Source organism: Protopterus annectens, chromosome 2.part0, assembly GCF_019279795.1.
Source record: "Protopterus annectens isolate FY-2018-M chromosome 2.part0, PAN1.0, whole genome shotgun sequence".
NCBI lineage: Eukaryota > Metazoa > Chordata > Ceratodontiformes > Protopteridae > Protopterus > Protopterus annectens.
Window position 1 is genome coordinate 835377284 of NC_056728.1, and position 15305 is coordinate 835392588.

Below are 15305 nucleotides of genomic sequence, written 5' to 3' on the forward strand. Positions count from 1 at the left end.
GTGCTGACAACCCAGGCAGTTACCACAACTCACGTATAAGGTACAACTCTCAACTGTATCAGATGTTCACTAGGGGGATATCCCACATGGTCATTTACTGGGGGATGCAGGTTATGCACTTGAACTGTGGCTGATGTCACCCATCAGAAATGCACACCCACCCGCTGAAGAATGTCATAATGAGGCACATGCTCAAACCAGAAATATCATAGAGCATGTGTTTGGGCTGCTGAAGTCATGTTTCTGGTGCCTAGATACATCTGGGGAAGCCCTGCATTACAATCCATGTACATGTACTGAAATATTCACCATCTTGTGCCATGCTACACAACATAATCTTGAGAAAGCGACTTCAGTAGAATCAGCAAGGGGACAGGGCACACATGCCACCAGCAATGGCAAGGTCACTGCAGCCACACACAGATGAGGAGTCAGAGGGAGAAGCAGCAGCTGCTGTGGGTGTAGAAAGATGTAGGCATGCCCAGTTTACCCTCTCATTAGCTAAGAAGCAATGCATAGCACATTCACTCACCACCTAAGGGGCTAAAACCTTCATCCTGTGTGCATACATATAGTAACATTGTAGCCAGGGAACTCTCACAATATTTACTTACCCATGTAATGGCTGTGTACTGCTAGCATCAGACAGATTCAGCCCTGAATTAAACCTGTTGCAACTTCTGGATTTACAAGGTAAGTGTTGAACCTGGAGTGTATTGTGTAATAATATGAATGGCATATTCTTGCAAGATGTTACTTAGTAATGTAAGCAAGTAAAAGGTGGGTGATTTGTACAGAAATGACTTTAACATGAGACAGCAGAGACTGATGTGACTACATGTGTCCTCTGTCAAGTAGTAGGGCTCAGACATCAAAAATTTCCAGATTTCTTGCTCTAAGAGGTTGAGAGGTATGGACAAAAATATTATGTATCCCTGAATCCAAAATATAGACAACAAGGATATGGCACAATTATCATCACTTGCACAGGGTGTTGTTGGGGGGGGGGGGCAGGAAGCCTAGGCTGACAGAAAAGGTTGGTGAGTGTATGTGAGTAAGAAAGACAACTAGGTAGACATTTGGATAAAGTAACAAATGATCAGTGAGACAAAATGAGCTGACCGAACCATGTAACTGTTGTGTGCTTGTCTGTATGTGTCCTGCAGTTGAAATTGGTGTGTGAGTGTCTACATGAACACAGCCAATCTCTGTGCTAGCTCAACATCTTGGTATATCAGACAGCTGTGAGCCATGTATGGTAGAAGTGGCAGTTTATTGTTTTCATACCTGACCATGAGAACTGGCTCTGCCAGAAGTTGCACTGGGAAGTCTACAGCCATGGTCAGATGCACTGCTGCTACCTGAATGTGACCGATGCCTGCTGGATGAGCTCCCCTGAGGAAGACACCCAGGACCACAACCCCATGGCCTGCCATATCTGGATATCATCACATCAACCACTGATGGAGCAGTGGAAGTACTGCCACTATGGGGGAGTGATCAGGTACGACCACGTTGGCTAACAGCAGATGATATGACTGGCCTATGCCCATGAGGATGCCATTCCCCTCTCAGAAGACATTCCATCACAGACACTGCCCATTCCAATGTGTCATTTATCCAATCAATTGAATCGGCAACATGATGGAGACAGTCACGCATGTCAGCCTGTCCCATATCTACAACCCTAAGCATTTCTCTGGAGTTCATGATTCATGATGAATTTTTCATGAAACAAAGAATACAAAAGGTTTTAAAAGGCATAAATATTTAGTAGTTTTTATCATATTTGTATTTATTTATTAATTTAATTTTTAAAAAAATTATTGAGATTGATTGAATTAAAAACTAATGAAGAAGGAGTTTTTTTAAAAAAAAATCGAAATGTGTTTAACAGTTGTAAATGGTAACTTCAATAAATGAGCCTTTGTAAACAGATGTTTTAATATTAATCATGAACTTAATGAATTTTTTTTGGCAGACAGACACCATGTGAGATATTATATTATTTTTTTTTTAATTTTGTTAGTTAGAGAAGTTTTGTGTCTTACATAAGCGGGGGATTGGTGGATGTTAACAGCGTTTTACGTTTTTTGTTTTTTTTGCTTTCTGTGCTTGCATGCTTGTGTGTGTGTGCTGGGGGGTGAAGGTTGCTGGCTATTGGTTTTTATTTCTCTGGAGGACCTATATGAATGTGCCTGTGCCTTCATGATGGCCCTAAACATACGTCAAGTGGCATGGGAAGACACACCTGGATCAGGTGCAGGATGGACAGCAGGCCTCCTCCAAGCACCCTTAACAACCCTCCTGCATGACACCTAGCTCACACTTTGGCTACAGCCAGAGTCAACAGGCAACAGTAACCACACTTGCCTGATTGAGTGTTTCAATGCTTTACCTGTCCAGTATCTGAGAGCTCACTGGAAAGGGTTGGCGTGGGCCTATTGGCTGCGTTCAGTGGAATTACAGAGGATGGCTGAATGTCATCTTCAGTGTCAGATTCAACCTCTGCTCCCCTGACTGTGCTTTTGTTTGGCCAGCATCATAGACAGAGTCTGTTGGTACTCTGACATTAGGTGGTAAGAGTCCTACACTTTTACTGTTGGGATCACCTGTGATAATAAGCAACAAACACTGATAAGAAATCAATAGTGACACTACTATAGTCAAAGGTATGCTAACAAACTAACTGTGGTACCAGTACTACAGACAGTGCATCAATTTACATAACAGTCCTGACACCCACATCATACATATGGAAAAACTATATAAATTCTTTGAACTGCTCACCACTACTGACAAAAAAGATATTTGGCTTACCATGTGCAGTTGATGTTATGCTTCCCATGGATGATGGTACTGGAGGAATTTAAGCAAAAGCAAGCACAGCATCATCACAATTAACAGTAACACAGGGAGTTAAAACATTTTGCCCTTTATATGTCCATTAACGATACTTTTAACAAGAACTTGGATGACAAGTCCAACCTAAGCCCATGTGTAATCAATCAGAATGTGTTCATAACTGTAGCAATCTAGAACTCTCCCCAAATATATTGTTAAACAGAACTTATGTATTGCTGTCAATATGTTACTATACAAGAATATTTAACAATTGAGATACATAAGCCTACCAATGTCAAGGACATGCTGTTCTGTACTTTCCTGGGAGCTGTATGACTCCCTGACAGTGGACAGGAGCTCTTCATTTGCTGTTAGTGGTGGCTGTGTAGCAGTCCCCCCTCAGTACCCATCCGATCACAGGCCACTGCAGCTGCTCTCCTCCAAGCAGATGAAATCATGTCAGTAGTGCTATGACATATCTGATCATGTGTACTGCTGTGCCCACCTACTGCATTCATATCAGCAACTATCTGCTGCCAGATCTGTATTCTGCCGGACAAATCTCTATTTCCCCTCTCAAGCAGAAAGGCTCCATGTCACCTAAAAACTTGCACCACGACCTGATTCTCAGGGTCACTGAGGGTGTTTTTTTGAGATTGTAACACCTAAGTGCTATAGTCCTAGGTGACCTAAAACACAACAGAAGGATAATACACATAACTATCACATAATTAAAAATCCTGTTACCAGATAACACATAAAAGGTAGCATTTCACTATTACCCACTGGGGAGACATAAAACAATCAAGATATTGAAATGTTAAAAAAGGAATTGTGTGGTTGTAACATATTACATTCCCACACAAAGCAAGGTTGGATGCTAAACAAGGAGAGCAACAATCGTAGCATATCCTTGTTTGCGCCAAAACAAGAATGCAACTTTGCTTCCCATCTCCAAAAGAGCAGACAAATGACACATATTGCTAGCAAACCATCAGTGAAATGTCAAAAGTGTTATCAAATGAACTGTGTCTGAAACATGTCTATAGACTTAACACAAAACATTCCATGTTAAGCTATTGCCAGTCATGTGTACCTTTGGCACTCCCCTAGAGGTGTGTATGGTCCATCCTAGAAGGCTAACACCACTGTGATATTGATTATATAGGACATTCACCATTTCACAGAAATAACAATGGAAGACTGTACACAGAAAAACAATTGTGACATTAGCATTTGTGATGACAGGCTGTACATCTGAGAAAGTGAAATGCCCTGGCAAACATGCCCATGCCATCAGTACACTTCTAAGAAATGCAAGCAGATAAAAGTAGTATTTGTTAATGCTAAGATATATTAACAGATTTTCCTTAATGACATTTCAGCATATGCAGTATATAGCTAAAAAATGCAAGCATACCTAATCTAGATCAGTGGTCTTCTGTGCAGATATATCTTCTGCTGTGTTACCTACATAAACAAATCTCCTCACCTTCAAGTTCCCTAGCTACATGGTTCTCTTTTTATGGTGTAGATTCAGGACTGTGAGCACAGTGAAGATGCAAATGTGTGAATTCATTAGAATTGCTGAATCCCAATTACTTGGCTCCTTATAGCAAATATAAACATTGTTCAAACACTCCCTCAGTGTTTTCTGCTAATGGATTGCAACTCTGAAGGATTAATGGTAGGAAGAAAGAAAACACAATAGCAATTTGGACTGCCCTACCTCCTGTGGGTGTATCAGCCAAGTTAGACTTACAAAATTTAGAAGTAATTTTATCAAGGTTTTAAATGTAAGTAAGCAGCACATAGTCCACGTTTTCTGTCAGTAACATCCAACCTCCTCTTCATTTCTTGCCACCTGCATATTATTGCCATTTAGTACCCTCACACATTTTAAGGGCAAGGATGCAGAATACCTTACAAACTGCATGTCTCAGATTACTGCTCAGATAAGACAAGAATGAGCAACAAACACAGAGAGATAAGACAGAGCTGCATTTTTGTAAGCATTAGTCATAATCGGTTATGTGATCACTCAGTGCACTACATCTGAAAGTAATACCTGTACAAACAACTGTCATACGTTTTGTTAGTACTGTGGATGTTGTTGCAGCTGGTTGTATGCAGAATTATTTCAGTTCCCTGCTGGAAAGCTGTTTGTGTGGCAAAGAGGGATAAGACACCCTTACTCTGTTCTGAAGGTTCATTGAAGTGAGAGTTAAAATCCAGACCTGTGTAAAAATATTTCATGTGTACCAACAAAAATGTTGTAGTGTTTATTTCATAAATTACTTTTCTTCATTTCAACTAATATTCCCTTTTTTTTTTAATTTTTAATCTTTTTTAGGCCAGTGCTTGCACGGTGAGTGGCTTAGTGCAAACAAAGAAAACAAAGAAACACAATGAATGGCAAGTTTAGTTGTGCTTATCTGGTTTGCACGATACTTAGCAGTGGCCCACACAGAAGGCATACAGAATGTGGACAGTGTAAAGGTCAAAAAGGATACATTGTTGCAAGGTTTGCTCTCCATCACCCAACACTGCTCAGTGATGTTGCACAGCAGTTAGCAAGGTTCCCCAACACCCGCAGACAGGACACAGTCAGTAATTAAAAATGGATACATTCTATTCTGTTAGGCACTGTGCAAACATGGTAAATAAAGTTGTATGGTGAGGTAACACATAAAACTTAAGAATGAATATGGAATTATGCAACTGTCATTTAACTATTCCTGTGGCAGCAGGTGTAAGTGTTGGGCTGTAATACCAATGGTCCTGGGTTCAATTACTGGGAGTGCAATGTATTTTTACTGTTGTAGCAGTTCAGTTTATAGCAATGAACAGAAAAATATACAAGTGTTAGTTCACCATTCTTGTAGCAACAGGTGTAAGTGTTGGGATACCATACGCATGGTCCTGGGTCCTAATACAGAATATTCCAGACATTTTTTCTGCTGTTCCTTTTTACATTATATTCAATACCATTTATAATACTTTACATAGTGGAGCTTATATGAATTATATGTATGAGGGATAAGACACCCTTATTGTGTTTTCAGATGTATGACCTAGGGTATACTGTCTACTATATTTCTGTAAGTATAATTCTGCTATCTGGACTTTAATGGCCTTCACACTAAAATAAGGCATATACACAAATGAATCTATATACAAGAACCTCACCAGGTCACACACATACTGGGTTAACATTTCAAGCTGTCAACTATATGTATGAATGATTCATGACTATGTCAGAACAGCAGTTCGTCTGTGGCAAAGGTGGAAAATCACAGCTGTGGAAGAAAATGTTTTGTCTCTTATGCATAGGTTTGAATCCCACACTTTAAAAATCAATTTTATCAGTGCATAAAGCCAAAACAAAAATGTGTCATGTCATGGAATTTATGTCCCCAGTGCATGTCTGCAAAGTTAACTCACCTAACAGTTACCTTCCAATTTAAAAAAAAATATTTCCACCCTACAGCAACAAACACCTCACAAACTAATGTCAAGTGTCAGATTAACCTTCCAGTTTCAAAAACTGCTTTCCTCTCTGCTTGGCACTGTTACTCTCTGCTTAACATTGCGCAAACATGGTTGGCATTGTTTCTTGGGTTTACATACTACCAGTAAATGCGATAACAGGATTTGGTGGGAAATTATTAGTTGCCATTGAGCTACATTTGGTATTAGACATGTTTGGCATTAGAGGGGAAGGTGCCTTGTTTAGGGTGCAGAGGTGGGATTTTCAGGAGTCCAGGATGTTTACTGGACTCCTGGTAAAGCACCACAGCCAAAGGCTTCTGAAGGGGGAATATTCTGGCTCCCAGTACAAGTTTGAGGGTTAGAATAGTTTTGCCATGCGACTGGCATCCTACGCATTGGAGAACAATATAGGCATCACTTCAATAACCTAGAAAAGTCCAAAAGGGATACCCTCAAACATTGGTTGACTAAATTTCAAACTGGTGACATCCCACAGTTGTGTAAGCATGCTAATAAAGAGAATTTTTAATACATCTAAAGCTAAATATAGGCAAGACACTGTATGCATAATACTCTTCTGTTCATTTCTTTGCTTTTCACAGCTAATGCTGACAGAGTTGAATTGTCAGGCTGATGCTGAACATCTGTAGAGACTGAGGGAAACAAGTGGTGTGCATGCAGCATAACAGAAATATTATTGTAAGTTTAACAGTTAATGATAGATTTTTTTTGGTATTCTGTACAGTAGTAGCAAAGTGAGCATACATATCCTAACTGTAAAAGCAAGTATGCATGCATAAGTCTGTAGCACAAACCATCTTTAGCAGTCAAGGGTAAGACTGTTAGAGGTTGTGGGGTTCAAATACCATGAGCAGTAATTATACAATACTGCATGTCCTTCATAATATTAACCAAATTAAACTCTATACAAGTAGCATAAATGTCCTGTGGTTAACTGTAATCAGTATACTTGGAACAAGCATAAGTGCAATATATGCACATTGTAAGGATTACTTTAAGTAATCTGTAACTATATTTTGTAGGTGATTGGATATATACTTAAATATAATAGTTTGGATAAAATAGTTGCATAATTATGATCGTGCATTGTATGTAACATACGATGGTACTAATTTTATATCTTTTTTTTTTCTCTTACACCACCCCTTATAACCCTTATCTCTTTTTTATTTTCTATTATGTGTTGTCAAAATGTCTCCATGTCATCCATCTCTAACAAATCAGTAAATGCTTCACAGCACTGCGAGGTAGGCCAACCCCAGTGAGTCAGCCTGCTCCCTGCTCTCTACTCCACCAATTACAGCACTGATGCCTAGCACATCTGAGACCCAACCTGGCAGCATTGCCTCTACTGCCCATGTACTACCTGTACCCTCAGGTGGCTCTGCCCTGGCAGGTGGTGCTTTGGCACCCTCTGGGAGCAGTAGCGGAGCTTGGGATTTCATCATCTACCATGAGATACCAGGGTTGGTGTGTAGGGTTGTGCACTGTACCATACTATGATGGATAGAGAGGCTGCTCTCCCTCATGGTACGCAGGAGGAGAAGACATCAAGCACTCCAGCACCCAGTAGAGTAAGGGGACAGTGATGACAGTCCTATGGGTGAAGACTAGATTCTTACTGTTGCCATGTTTGGCAAGCATGGGCTTGCATTGTCTCCTCCCTCACCCCAATCGTGGTGTCTACCAACCTTTTGTGCCCCTCACTGTCACTGTATCTTGTCTTGTTTATCTTGTTTGTTTGCATTTGCTACCTCACTCAAACTTACCTGACCCAGAAATACCAACATCCCTTACCCAGCATTCCTCTCTTACTGAATTAAAAAAAATGGGCACCTGTCCTAAAAAAAAAAAAAATCATCCCGTACATAGCTCTCCATTTTGCACACATGCCTTCTTGACATACTTGATTTGGTCCAGTTGGCTATACAACATTATTGTGTTGTCATCCCACTTTGTGGCATACCTCTCAACCTCTTTGAGCATGATATTGGACAAAACCATAAATAAAAGTGGGACAAAGACCCCAAAATAGGGTCAATTTTTAAATAGTGCTCTTAAAAACATAGAAAGTAGATAGAATAACAGGTTTTGCATTAGCATGAATTTTCTGAAGGATATGAAATCTGACACTCAAATGTCAGTCATTGTTTTCTAAATTCAAATTTTAATTATTTTCCACTAATTTGCCAGAAAACCATGTTCAGATTTCTTGCTCTGGCAGATTGAGACATATCATCTACATCAGATAGTTGAGCCTAACAAACATTACCATCTCATGGTTATTATACCTATGACAAACTGTGTGTGACCTTGAATAATAAGTGTGGTCAGTTAAGAAAACATGACGCCTTCTTAAACTCTGAACGTTAGTGAACAAAAAATTGTGATTGTCTTTAAAATAAACAACCCATAGTTTGAACACATTTTAATTAAACCTTCAGGGAAAACACCGAAAAACTTTTTTTCCCCATTTTGTTAAGTGAAAATGTCAAATAAAAACAGTGTGTATTAAACAAAATACTGTCATTCAATGTTTTCTTTGACTAGTCTTAAACTATACAGGAATTCTTAGCTTCAGATTTTAAAAATAATTAGCAGAGAAGAGTCTACATTTTAATGGCATCACAAATAGCCTATGCATTTGTCTAGATGTTCACCATCAGCGACTACTGCTTTATCTCTTACTTTAAGCACACTCTCCTCTGTATACACAAAGTCTGAAACAAAAAGTAGTACCGTGCAACTATAATGTTTACACATTTTCTGAGAACCGACCACCCCTTATTAATTATAAATTAATGCAATAACACAGTGAAACAAATCCAAGACAAGAGCAACAAATCAATTTACTGAAGACATCAGAGCAGGAAACCACACCGAAGTGATATTCAAACTGTTTTAATGAGTGCTTTCATCTTGTCTTAAAAACTTCTTCAGATGAAAACACATTAATTTATGTACGAATCAAATTTCTATTTTCTTTTTGTTTTGGGAGGTGTTTTCATCTGGTGAAGTTTTTAAAGAAAAGACAAAAGCATCATTAAAACAGTTTGAATATTACTTTGGTGTGGTTTCCTGCTTTGACATTGTCTTCAGTAAATTAATAAACAGCAACTCACCATTTACTGCTTTCAGTATGTTGCAATCTTGCAATTTAAGGGCTTGGCTTTTTTCTTCTAGTTCCATTCTCTTCCACAAGTAAGACAAATAGTTTTTGGCACCTAAAGTGATATATTTTACTTTTCAAAAAAAATGATACCTGAGTGCACTTTTTTTTGTATGTTTGTTGATTGGGTTAGACTAATTCATAAGAGTTACTACAAATGTGTTACTGAAAGGAACTGTTGCACACTTACTGATTATTTCCTTATTCTGAGGGACTCCCGTCCTGAGCCCCTAACCTTCAAGTAGGTTAGCCCAAGAACTAAAAGAAAAACAAACACCCAGCGGTCAAAAGAATCACCAACAGCACTGACACATGAACTATTAGATACTTCCTCGCTTTTAAGCTGCTGGAGAAGTTCTTCTTCAAGTCCCATCAGCTCCCTGTTATATGTACTTTAGCAATAAGTGTGGCTACTCAAGTGACTGATATGATTTAATGTGTGTGGAATGGAACATACTTTTGATGAGGAATTAAAGGTGCTGTTTGTATTGTTTGAGATTGCTTTTTCTTTGGGCACCATCAATGTTGCTATTAATTTTTTCTTAAGCCCGGTCCAAACCTCCGTATTTATTAACTGCATTGCCACCATATTGCCAAGTGTTGCACACTCTTTCTACAGGACATGACATTACCTACATACTTTTTCATGCACTACATTCATTTCCCAATGCTTTGTGAACTTAAGAGGCACTCTATTTAAATAGTAGAATTTCAAGATTTGAGCAAGGGTACGTACTCAATAGTGCCATTTTTATGATTTTTTTAACTATCACAATATTTTTTAGTTTTCATATACTGGATTTTTCGATTTTAAACATGAGAACAAAGTAATGCTTATAGACAGGCACACACTAACTTCAAAGCAGTTTACTTGGAACTCCCTGCCCCAGTCTCAGAGTCAGTCATAAGTTAAAATTTTAAATAAAAATAAAAAAAAATTGGGGATTGAAAGGGCCACTCAGAAATTTGAGGCACCCATTATTTTGCCCTCAAAACCAGTAAATACCAAGGAATTTGGTAAGGTCGAGAGATATAATTGCTATAGTTATTTCCTATCTCCCTCCTGCATATTCCTGTATTTCTTTTCCTTTGTTCTTCTCCCTGCTTGCTCCCCATTTCACCACTTTCCTATTTATCCCATATTAACACCTATAATCTGGTCAAAAATAGAATTACATGCACCACACATAAGTACCAAAAAAAACAATGGAGCCCTTCAATTTCTGGCTTCTATGTTTGTGCAGAGTTGGGCAATGCACACCAATGCCAGGGTGATGGTAAACAGATTTTCTGTGGTGCAGTTTACCTCCATGCAATGCCACTTAAACATGCTGCACTAAAGTAAAACATAGTAACACAAGGTGAATGTAGTATAAGAATAATTTCTTTGCATTATCACTACTTATTTAAAAGTATTACATACACCTGGATTAAAATTCAGTACCATCTGGGCTCAAAAATAAATGTGTCAATGCATTTACACCTGCTGCTACAGAGTCAGCTAATCAGCAGGTGTGTTTAATACACTCAATACTAACTCTCAGAATTTTAACAATGAGCCTCACATTTGTGTACTGCTTAACTATGTGAAAACAAGGAAAGCAGTAGAACTGTCCATCCTGCATGTGCAAACACTTTGCCAGCCATTATGCAAACTCACTGCTCGCCATTGTGATATGCAAACTAAATATTAACATGTATTAGTTCTGTTTACTGTCCATTTAGTCTTCATGGCATGAAATTACATGTGGAAACATACTAATAAATGAAAGGCAACTCTCAAGGTAACCACAAGACTCCTAATTCTTACAATCCCGTGTGGCAACAGCCAAAAGGAACACGGCACCAGGTAAATATAAAAACTATTTATTACAGAAAAAAGTTGAGCACTTTCATTCCTAACCATAGGAACTTCATCAGAACAAATAATCAAACACAAGTTCACACATCATATAACTTAGTAAAAACCACCTACCAATTAAGCTGCTTTGTTAAAACCAACCAGTGAACAATCAAGTCACTAAAAGACCATAAATACTAAAATACTAGGACTTTAAAAAGAACAGACAGTGTAATTAAATGTCAAACTTCCAATTGCTTTAACTTCAAATGTTTTTTTATTTATCTGGTGCTGTTGTTCTTTTGGCTGTTGCCACATGGGATTGTAAGAATTACATGTGGAAACATAACAAAATGAAGGCCCTGTCTAAGAATATATCATATATTTGCAATGCAGCCATGTGTTACCTCCCCCATGCGCTGCAACCCTGGTCACTCGGTACTTGTTCACAAATATATCAACTATACTATATAAATTAATAAGAAATGTTGTGTGATATAGCATTCACATCTTTAGATTGACAGTCAGATTTTCAAATACTTGTAGTAATGTGGACACCTGTTTACATATAGTTTGTAAAGCTGTCTCTTATACTATACCTGCACATTGGAATACAACCACCAAATACTACTTGTTGTATACCCATCAATCTGGTAACATGCAGAACTTGAGCTATCTTGACAGTACCACATGCCTACACAGCCATTTCATGCAGGTCTCCCAATATCTTCTCTCCAATATCCAGTGCTGATGTCATCAACCATATGTTATCTTGCAGCCTTGTAAAAGTCAGACTTGTGCTGTGGCACTAGCTTAAAGTACTGTGTTCTCTAGTCTGTGTACTTAGGTAGGGGTTCAGTGCAGTCAGACTATCCCGGCTAACAAATGTAAAATAAATAAAATAAAAACACTGTCAGATGTGGCCATAAACACCTATATTACTGTGTGTGTAGACTAGTGGATCACATAAGTGGCATTTAACTATGTTGAAATGTGTGAAGTGACCTATATATCAGGTCCAGTGATCTGGTATGTACATCAGGGCTGTCTGCTAGACCATTTCCTGACCATTATTTAAGTCGTAGCCATCATGAATGACATATACATCCTGTGTCCAAACAGCTGTCTGAAGGGCTACAAATTGTGGGTAATCATTGACTCCAACTGTGATATTAGTATAATGCAGAGAGTATCAACATACAACACATGTAATGAAACAAAAACATGGAGAGATTTGTTACATTATGAAAACAAATGCACAACCCATGGTTAATGTAGACATCACACCCTATAAGCAGAACAACTGGTATGTGACCTGTGTCCTTGGATAGATGATATGTGGAAAGACCACCAGAATGTGTCCACAGTGCTGACTACTCCATTGTATGTAACTCAACTACTGAGTATGTGAAGGACATCCACATCAAAGGCTATAAAACCTCCAGAGTTCACAACCTTCATCACACCCCATAACTGAGTAAAATGCACCCTTCTTCATGTACCTCCGTACACAGCTTCCAGTGATGTGTAACTGAAGTGTACCACCTTTGCCACAGTGAGCTGTCACACAGCTTATTGGACATTCCTAGGTATTCTTTACTTCAGTATGTGATGGAGCGGAACACCTATCAAGGTGTTATACCAGATGCATGTGTGATACCTGTTCTGGTGATGCACACAGTGCATACATAGCTGTTTGGTAACATTGATAGAATGGATTACATTTGGGACAGTTTGGATTGTGCCATATATATCTGCCATGCACACCAGTCAACTAGCCTGTAATGATCCTAATGTCACATACAAGTATAGCAGTGTCCCTCCTAACACCTCCAGCAGATGTTACAGTGTCAGGATGGTCTGCCTGATTACCCTCAAAGAGTGCTGACATGTCATAATAGTTGTAAAAGTGCATTTGTACAGAACCATCTATGACCACTCAGAATGACATATGTTGTATCACAGACATGGGATTACTGGTGACATTATTCTGATACTGTCCATGATTGTCCATGCTTCTTTTACTGTTGTCCTTGAGCCTTTAACTATGTCCCACTTGTTGGAGACTTCCACTGACATTACAGTCATATTAAGGCAAATCAGTTTGCACAGCTTCGCAATATGCACCCAACCCCAATTGTATATAACATCCCTGATAGATGTCCTTTACACTGTTCATGACAGGACGCTTATCTCATAAAGGCATCTTCTACATTGTTATGTCACCTTGTATGACAGTCACATAATATATAATTTCAATGTGCAGTCTGTACTGTACCATACTGATATGTGATTAGTGTACCTGTTACAACTGTTTTCCATTAACATGTCCTCATCTGCTGTACATTAGGATGTTTCATCTGTCCTCTTTCCCTGTGCTCATATAGGGTCTATATTACAGCACTGAAAAGGCCATTAATTGAATGGCTTTATAATTGAAAATGCTGTTAATAGAAGTCGCTTTTGTAGGGGGCTGTGCCCCCCACACCCCCACTAATTATATGGGTCCAAATACCAAAATCTCAAGTTTTGAGATACCGAACATAAAACATTGAGATTTTGGTATCTTGAAAGTTAAAAGTGAATGAAAAAAAAAAAAAACACAGCTAAAATAATGTTTTTGTCGGGGGCAAGCCCCCCTGCATCCCCAACATGGGGGGGGCTGTGCCCCCCACTTAAATATACCAACTCCGAGATCACCCTATAGTGAAGAGAATGGTAATGTTCCTGTTCCACTTACTGTTCTCTTTACTGTAGCGCAATCTCGGAGTTGGTATATTAAAGTGGGGGAGGGGTGCACATTATTTTATTTATTTTTTTTTTGGTTCACGTTTGAATTCCAAGATACAAAAATCTTGATGTTTTGAGCTCGGTATCTCAAAACTCGAGATTTTGGTATTTTGAAATTTAGATGTGGACCCCTAATTATATATACCAACTCTGAGATTGCACTACAGTGAGGAAAGGACAAATTTTCCGATCTTCACTGTACTGCGATCTCACAATACACACTTCTGTTAATGGCATTTTTGATTATAAAGCCATTCAATTAATGGCCTTTTTGATGCCGTAATATAGACCTGTTCATTTGTACAATTCATCTGTGTGTTCCTATTCAACACACACTTACTTTCCTTGGAAATTTATTTTGAATGGCAGCCCATGTACCATTACAGATCATTTATGCAACTTTTCTATAGAATGCCTGGAATGGGATTTCACAATACACTGCACTGCATACACTGTCCTGTACTGTATTTGGACCATATATATACATTACACTATGTAACGGGAACAGCCGAAAGAAGATGATGATGATGACACTGTGTTAAACCCTGATAATCATTGTAGCATTCCGTGCAATCCTGTTAACCTAGTTTGCTCTGAGGTACACAGGATTGTTATCCGTGTTGCTTTACATGGTTTCCTGACCGGCAACAGCACTTGTTTACATTTAAATGTGGTGTGCAGCATGAATATGTAATTAGCACTGCTGCTCACAGTGCAAACACGTAACCTCTGCGTAGGCTTTGCAAAAAGCCTACACAGAATTTATTGAATCTCAAGGTTTCTCTTTTGTTCCTGTGTGGAGGTTGTTGGCTGAAACAGAAAAATAAACAGGAAGATGTCCAACACAATACCTTATAGAAAGTTTCCAGAAATTACCCTGGACAGTGGTTCACTAAGGAGATATGCATTTCAAAGAATCTTGTTAATGGTATGCATTAAACTTTGAACCCATTACAGGACATCCCTCCATGGGATCTTATGGAATGAACCTTCTACTAGAAACTGTTGAACTGGCATCCATCATTTCACTATTCTTTATTTCTATGTCCCAGACTTTGTTAAGTAAGGACCAGCTTGTTACTCTGTACCAGTGAGCATTTTTCTGCATTCTTGTCTCTGTTTATGTGCCGAAAATTCAAATAGCATAGA